The 8,749-nt window shown below is 41.2% G+C and overlaps 1 pseudogene; it reads left to right on the forward strand.

Annotated features, from left to right (window-relative positions):
- Positions 1 to 324: 324 nt before the first annotated feature.
- LOC123163030 (ribosomal protein S4, mitochondrial-like) lies at positions 325 to 1,685 on the forward strand (annotated as a pseudogene).
- Positions 1,686 to 8,749: the final 7,064 nt, after the last annotated feature.

The following is an 8,749-nucleotide window of genomic DNA, read 5'->3' on the forward strand; positions in this document are numbered from 1 at the left end:
TTGGATGAGTCGATGTCAATAGCAATTCTGATGAAACATCTTAAACATCTTTAGTGCCTTTTGCCTTTGAGCTCAATCGATCAGAAGAAAGGGAATATAACCTGCCCCTCATTGTCCTTCAATCATGGCGCAATGAATATTGTAGATAGAGTGATTTCGATCTCATATAGCTAGCTTTCCTTTCAAAGTGAAATGATTTTCCTTTTATGTTGAGATATTTGAATTGGATTTTCTTTCACCACTACTATCGTAACGCACAGAAAACACTGACGTTTCCGCTCGCTTTCAACCACTGCCACTTTATCTGAGCACTGTGACGTAGTCGGTCAAGTATTGAGTTTCTGCTAGTATATCAAGGACTTATGAGAACTGAAAAGAAAAAAACGAAAAAAGGAATTCTCATAGTTCATTGAATTAAGGGAGGGCCATTCGTGGGGGGTTCGTGGAAGAGTTGGGTTCGATTCCCTTTATACGCGATGTGGCGAAAAAGACTGATTCAACGAAATATGCCATGCCAGCATTAAGATTTAAAACGTGTCGTCTACTTCCAGGAAATGTTCGGAACAGAGAACTTTCTCTAATCCAACGCCGTATTCTCCGAAGATTGAGGAACAAGAGGAGATCCATTAAAAGAAATCTTTCTCGGAGAGAAAATCGAAACAGTAACATCAAATCACAAACTACACGAAAGTTGTCTCTTTATTATGGGGATTTACCCATAAGGGAGATGCACAGAGGAAGAGAACTAACTTCATATATCCCTTTTTTACTCAATCAAGAAACAAGATCGGACGTGATTCCGGTTCGTCTCCATTTTAGTGACACTCTTCCTCAAGCAAGGCAGCCGATAAGTCATCGAAGGGTTTGTTTGAATAATGGACTGGTAACCATTACTCATTTGAAAGTTTCCCACGGTGATCTAATATCTTTTAAAGAAAATGACGCGAGAACCCGCGGTTTTGAAATAAGGAGATCTTTCTATATCGACATATCAGTTGGAAAAATCATAGGCAAATTCCTATCGGCCATATCAGTTGGAAAAAGAAGAGGCAAATTCCTACCGGCCAGAATCTGGAGAAGAACAAAAAAAGAATGGTTCCGCTTACTCACAACTCAGAGGGGATGCCGCTTACTACTCAAATCCAAGGAATTGCAAAAGTTGCGTTCTTATATGCAAGAAGAAGACTTTGAAAGAACAAAGAAGTTTGGATCCGCAAAAGTATGCTTAGGCAGTTCCTTCGCTGAGCACAACAGAATGAAGAGGAATTTGTTTCATTTCAAATACTTCTTCTTATTGAAAAGAGGGAAGGAGAAAAACCGAAATCTTCCTACTCGAACAATAAGTCCTTTTGTAGAAAAGTCTTCTTTATATAGTAATTCGACCTATTGCTCCGGATCCCCGTTTACTAGGAAGATAAGAATCAAAAGGATCGAACTACCTACTCATTATTCGGAGGTGAATCATAGAACACTAAAAGCTGTGGTATCTTATGGACCTAACATAGGTCACATCCCTCACGACATAAGATTGAAAGATCCAAACCTTCCTCTTCGGAGCGGAAACGGACGTGGCCAAAACATATAAAAAAAGATCGGCCTAGTCGCTCATAGGGACATATCTATCCGGATAGAGGATAGTCTAGATCAATTTTGAGAAAAATCTCTCTATATATAGATAGGTATCTCTGTGGATAGAGATAAAGATAGGGATCCCTATAAATCGAAATATATGGAAAAAGTGCACTTTTTGACTACTACTACTACTATTTCTTAGACTTTTTCAAGGAAACATCGTTTTTTCGATTTTGACTGAATTGGTCGGAGCGTAGACGAGCAAGCAGAGCCCAGGAAAGAGGTCAGATCGTCATAGAGCAGTCGACTATAAGTATAAGACTGCTGGCCTGAGAGAAGGCAGTCTCTCTCGGGAAACATGGCCCAATTTCTCTTCTTTCTTTTTGCACGGGCAACAATTGGGAATAAAACAGACCATGAACATGAGTTTAAAATGTAAAAAAAGGGAAGAGTGCATTCTCCACTTTCTTATCTCGAAAATGCGTAATATAGTGATGTCATGTGTCTGTTTCTCTGAAAAGGTGGGTCGGCCCTTAGGGCAAACAGTAGTGCCAGGTTCCATTGTGGAACGGTCGTTTGCCGGTGACCTTTGTCCGCTGTAGTACGAGTGACTGGCGCATCGCATCCAATCTCTCATGTCAATGAGTCAGTTAGAAAACAACTCCAAATGAATCAGTGATTTCCCCTTTATTTCCCTCGGAGCGCAAGGGGAAACAAGATTGAGAATGAATTAAAACACACCAAATGTTTCATTTTGCCTATTATCAGTGGTCAGCTCTGATACAAACCAGGGGAAAAAGAACCTGGAACGCCTTCTTTAAGGCGCTACTATTTCTAGCAGCATAGGTGCTTTATCACAATACGAAAGATGTACATACGAGGACTACGATTCCTATTTAGAGATATTCCTACGAGCGATAGACATAGTAAGGAAATTACGTACGCGAATAACAAATACGAATACGAATTACGCCTACGAGCCTACGCAATGTCATGTTTCGGCGTATAAAGCTAAGAACGAGAATAGCCTACTGCCTCCACTCGGAAAAGGCAAAGGTATCCAGTATAGCATATCGATGAACGGAGGACAAGGAAAGCAGGCAAGGTGAACCTCCTTTGCCAAAGCCCTTTTGAAATACCTTCTTTTTGAACCTTTATAAAATACCTGCTAGCTATCCCTAGTTTTGTTTAACCAGCTTTCCCCCAAAAAGGGGAGATCCGCTGCTTACTGCTCACGGAAACATCCGACCTTATGGTCAAGTCGTCCGCCTATCTTTCCGATCTCATTCGTTTTCCGATCGCATAAATAGTCATGAGATCAAAAAAGAAATGTGAGAATGTAGTTACTAATGTAAAAAGAGTAAATATCTCGTTCTCTTGTTCTTAAATCATGAATTGGATGATGTGCGTTTCATCAAGTATAAACATATTGCATTTTTTGCTATGAAATTTCAGTACCGGATCGACATCCATTTATTTCTGTGTCCTCATCCGCGTGTATGTCTGTGTTAGATAGGCTCTGGAAGGCCTTACTTTACTAATAGGTAGGGCACGTTACTTTTATTCTTTTTTGCTGCTTACCCGCATGTTTAGATTATTTACTTGCCCTTTCACTTTTTCTTCAGCTATCACCAACTTTGTTCAATGCTAGTCCCTAACCCATGAATAAGGGCTCCGCTGGCTACCGGGTTCAGAGAAGTTTGTAAGCTCTTTCTCTTTTTTCGTTTTTCGCCACCTCCTGTGTCTTTCCGTTTAAGGTCTTTAATTCAGCATTAGCTTCGTTAGAGAAAGCCAAGCGTGAACTACAAAGGATGGGATCCTGAACACCACGAAAGAAAGCGTACTACTTTTCAATAATGTCCGACTTCAGAGAGGAGAGACATGAACTTGTTTTAGGCGTAGAAAAGGCATACGGTATGAAAGATTGATTGAAAAGAGGTAGGGACTAGTCTCGCTGCTAAGGGAGAAGGAGACCTCTGTCAGAGCAAGCTAAAGAGCCCACTTTATATCGTCGATTTCAGGTAAGGCACTCGGTCAAGCCTATACATCCGGGAATTTCGCTCCAAACCAAAGATGACTTGCTTTGCTGCATTTCTTGGGCCGGGGCTTTACTTGATTTTGGCGAAAGAAAGGCCATATGATCTACTTTCTGGTGCCGGTCCCTTCACAAAGATAGCCCCTTCTTGCTCTTATTATTATTCTATTCTTATTTGGTGCAATACAAGAGTTATGAAGCTCCTTTCTTTCAAGTGAAAGTTGCATATCTTTCTTGGTTCGGAATCCAATCCAGTTGAAAACAAACAATAGCCCGATGGCAAAGTCAGATGAAAGGCTAGGAGTGTAAACCACGTATGAGCGTTGCGCAGAAAGCGAAATGTTTTGCAGCGAGTCAAGCGTAATACGATCAAAAGGAAATGGGGTCGATGCTAAAACTCAAACAGTTCCCCAGAGGGGGCCCCGGGTTGAAAGAGCGAGCTACATTCTTTCATAGAAGACAGAAAATAAGAGGACTGATGCTTTCTTACTTCATCTTAATATAGGGATTATAGCATTGGAATTATGGAATTTGAATGGATTGAGTACATCAAGATGAGGAAATTAACGTAATAAGCAATATTGTCAAAAGATTCGGTCATGCCAGAAACCTCAGTGTGCATGGCACTAAAAAAGGGTACAAAGAACCTGAGATGCGAGTAATGGCTGAATAGCTGGGGAAACACTAAATAAAGACAAGTGTCATCCAGACTTACTTGATTGATTGAATCAAGAGATGGAAATGCCATTGAGAGATTAGAAGGGATAGAGAAAATGTCAGATAGAGGTCATGCTTCTACTCAGTCCAAAAGAACAATCTGAGTGAGGATAAGGTGGTTTATGTTAGGGTCCGAGAAAGCAACTTGACATGCCAATCCTAACAAGAATTCCACTATTTCTGGTCATGTCAGAAACCACCTCTTGGAAAGCAGATCGAAAGCCAATCGTTTCAGAAGATGATGACCCTCTTGTGCTCCTACATTCCTGCTAGTTGGTGGATGAAGAATAGGAGAGAGCTTGCTTGAGTAGAAGATAACCCGCAAGAAGGATGTTTTGTAGCGCTTTCTCATACAAAAGGAAAAGGCATCACGACCGAAGATAAGGAAAGACGCCAGCTTTTCATTGCTCTATCGCGCCACCCCTCCTCCCAGAGTCGGTTCTTATCCATAGATTTTTCAGCTAAAAGATATGGTATATATATCAACGAAAGCTGGTGCATTTGGTTCTTGGTACGACTGGTACTTTTTCTCATTTATCGTTCTAGTTGGAAAAATTTCCCCTCAAAGAGCAAGTTTTTCTTATATATTATGCTGCGCCCTTGCCCTTAACCTTCCTTTCTCTTCTATAAAAAGGCTGGATGTCAAATGTAACTAATGCTTATATTCTAAATATGACAAGCAAGAAACCTACTATTGCCGTAAACAAAAATGCAAACATTAGTAACTAACAGAGCTTTCCTATCCTAACTATTTCCCTATAAACCATGATTGATATACCAATCAAAAAAGACTTCTGAAACTAAACTATTCTATTGATTTATGCCCATGCTTCTTCTTCTGTTTTTGTACGCAGAAGGATGTCTAGGAGGAACAGATCACTGAGGTTAAGGATGAGAAGGTGAAAAGTGAAGATAGAGAATAGATGCCATGAACAAGTGTATCAATTCAAGAGTTAAGGAATACTATTGGGAAGATTGGGCATTGGGTTCATTTTGTTATTTACCATCCTTTTTCAACACATATCTTTTAGTATATGTCTTTTTTAGTTGCTTAAAGATTTCAGATATTGCTTTTTCTGTTATAGGAATTGTTGCATTCCCCTTTAGGGTGTTTGTCAGTGGCGTCACCCGATAGGGTGTGTGCCCGGAAGAGAGAAGAAAAACATGTTGCTTGCTATTTCTGGTTGAAGAGCTATTTTTTTTTCTATCGAACAGGAATTCCGAGGGATGTTTTTTGTTGTCAATTTGTAGCAATAGAAAGATAATGGAAGTGATTGAATAAGTTGGGTCATGAGAATGGAAGTTGGGTCATGTTGAAACTAGATCCATGTCTTGATTATTCAACTTTTCCATTCCAATGCACAATACTATGCATTACATTCCAAAGAGCGGTTTTGGTGGGTTGATACGATTTCCACTTTGACGGTCCTAAGTTGGCATTCTTTGCAGATAACTTCCATCTCGCCATAGACGAAAGGTACCCAATTTCATGCCAAGAAACCATGTAAGGGTTGTACGACCCATCCATATGATAAAAAAACTCACAAGCCTAAGAGCAATTCCTTCCTTCCCTATCATTAATTAAGGACTGGCTTGCTTCGAGAAAAAGGAAATCTGAATTCCATAGTCGTCTTCCTCACGAGCTGGAACAACTAAAGGTGTAGGTTGGAAACATACTTTTTTTCCATTGGATTGTGCTCCAGAGAATGGAATAGTAACACGTGCTCCCGAGAGGCGGCATTAGTTTATGGTTCGAAAGCACGAGTCACTCCATCCAGCTATACTTGCATTGATATAGACGATTTGAGCCTTTGAATTTACTTACTACAAAACAAGCTATGTTCTCCTATATATTTCCTTGGGCTCGCTTTACAAAAGAAAAACAAACTACTCCTCTTGATGTGGTCAGAGCGAAGTACTAATAGGCACAGAAACAGCAGGAATATATTTCATTCATTTCATCTGTATGGTATGACACGACCTCTTTTTGCTCCCCATTTCGTTGGAACTGAGGCCTCTGTCTACTGGCCCGAAAGGAGGGTCTCATGCTTGTAAACTAGCATATATCTTGCACAGAATGAACCTTCCTTCAGTCACAACGAGAAGCACTATCGGGGTCTGAACGAATAGAAAACACAATCAACACATCATATCAAAGTCAACCAACGTTTGTCATATAGAGCGGAATCTTCATGCTAATTTGATTATCCAACCCTCCCTCGAGTCGTATGCTTTCTGATCACTCTCCTATGCTGGTTACTTTTCTTTCAAACATTACGTCGTTGCAGGTCCTCTCCCTTCAGGTTGAAGGAGATGTGTACTCGACTTCCTTTAAGTAAGTGGTGGCCCATAATAGTAGAGATGTATAACAACAGTAGCTTAACCAAAGGGATATACTTGAACTCTTCCACACCCCCTTGCCAGAGGTTTGAAGAGAACAACCTTTTGGGGATACCAATTCTACCCATTCACAACAAAGGAACTAGCACTTTCTTAAGCTTTCCATCATTCTTGCTTATTCCCCTTACTTACCCAATGAAAGATATAGATTGGAAATTGGAAGATGGTCGTCATAGTTATCTTGTTGAAAATACCCTCCCTTACTCATCAAAATATTGGAAGTGACTTGAGATATCTTTTGGGAAGAGAGAATAACTATAGATGCTCGATATGCATATTGATCAATCGATCTCCGCGTCCTGCCAGTTCGCTAAGTAGACTCACTCTACCGAGGGGCAACTAAGGTTGGTTCCTGCCAATTCCCTTGCTGATCAACCTTGGAATTGGCAAGTATGAGAGAGGACTCTCTCTGTCTCTCCGAGTTTCAACTACTAAGTGAAGTTAAGTAGCACTTCAGCTATTCTAAATGTGAATAGATTTCAATCAAGCAAGCAGGAGAAGGTGGTCCTTTCATCTCTCTGTCTGCTCCATGCTCTATAAAGGATCATGAGCAGGTTTAATGCTAGAAAAAACGAGATCTGCCTAATCATTTCGGTAGATGAAGTAGTGGGAGGTCACGAAGGAAGTAAGGGGGCATGTTAAGTTGATAATTTCGAACATTGTAGCATCCTTTTGACGGTTGGGCTTTGAGTTGAGAACTTTTAAGAACTCTTAATATGAAAATACACATTCTAAAATGACGCATCGAGCGAGACCATTCTGTTTCATTGTGAATGAAAGACGTTTTCGACCAACAACATCTACTCATATCCAGCTTCGTGTCATTTTTGAACACTGCGATCAGCAAGCAGCAAGCGGGGGAGAGTCAAGTCAAGTACAACACAGGACTGACGGGGTGGGGCGCGCCAAAGCAACCCGGGACCCCTCCGGGGTCACTACAAAAGCGCTGGCGCCTTCTTTTGAAGGTGAAAAACTACGCTAGCTAAGAAAAAGAAAAGGGCTGCGCTAATGGCAAGGAGCAAGAAAAGGGCAGCTAGCTCGAAATCCGATAAATCGAATACCTCCTGGCTTCAGTTATGAGAGAGAACTCCAAGGCAGGATAAAGACTGAGTTGGATTCAGCCGCGTGGGGAATGAAACAACATTCATGGAATGAGTTGAGGCAAAACCTCCAGCTCTTTTTGAGAGTCAGGGGCTTTAAAAGCGCTTTAAAAAGGGCTGTCTGCATTACTGGATTCACTATATCAAATTGTAGTAAAAACAAGGGGCCACGTAGACTATTCTGAGGTGGTATGCTAAATCCATGATCAACTGATGTAGCTAGTGTGACTAAAGCAGCAGCTATTGGCTTAACTGGTTCTAAACTCTCCCACCCGATAAAGGAATTGAAAGACTACCCCGGGCCACGTAGACTATTCCCTTCCGCGGACATTCTTTTCTAGAAGGAAAGTAGCAAAGCCGAACGCAAATACACATGCAAATTGCGTCGACTACCTCATCACTGTCCAAAATGGGGGATACCGCTATTCATACATGGATGGACGAGGGACTCCGCTGACAACATCAGTAGATGACTTTTCTCGCGGAATGCTATTAACGTTGGAAAAAAACACAGCTCTCAAACTCACCCTCCGGGTGATAGGTAGAAGCATTAGTACCTAACGGAGCGGTATCTAACCAAAAAGGGAGGTGATGTTCTTTTTAGAAACAGGATGGAGCATGGCTTCCTTTCTTCTTAGATACATTTCATTCATTCCATTTCTCTATAGTTTACACCAGAACATCTTGCTAATCCTGACAGATCTCGAAAAGGGTGGGGGCACTAGAACCAAATCTACATACACATCGAAACTTCCTATCTCAGCCAAGCTAGCACCTTCATCCCACCAATGCATTGTACGACTCTCCACCCCCTTTTCCTCCCTCATGAAATCCTAATTTCCCGCAATGAAATTCGATTTCGTTCATGTCGGCGGTTGGCAAAACGGCCCTGAGATCCGGGACTGGTAAAACATGGGTGCCCAAT

This window comes from Triticum aestivum, chromosome 7B, assembly GCF_018294505.1.
Source record: "Triticum aestivum cultivar Chinese Spring chromosome 7B, IWGSC CS RefSeq v2.1, whole genome shotgun sequence".
Lineage (NCBI taxonomy): Eukaryota > Viridiplantae > Streptophyta > Magnoliopsida > Poales > Poaceae > Triticum > Triticum aestivum.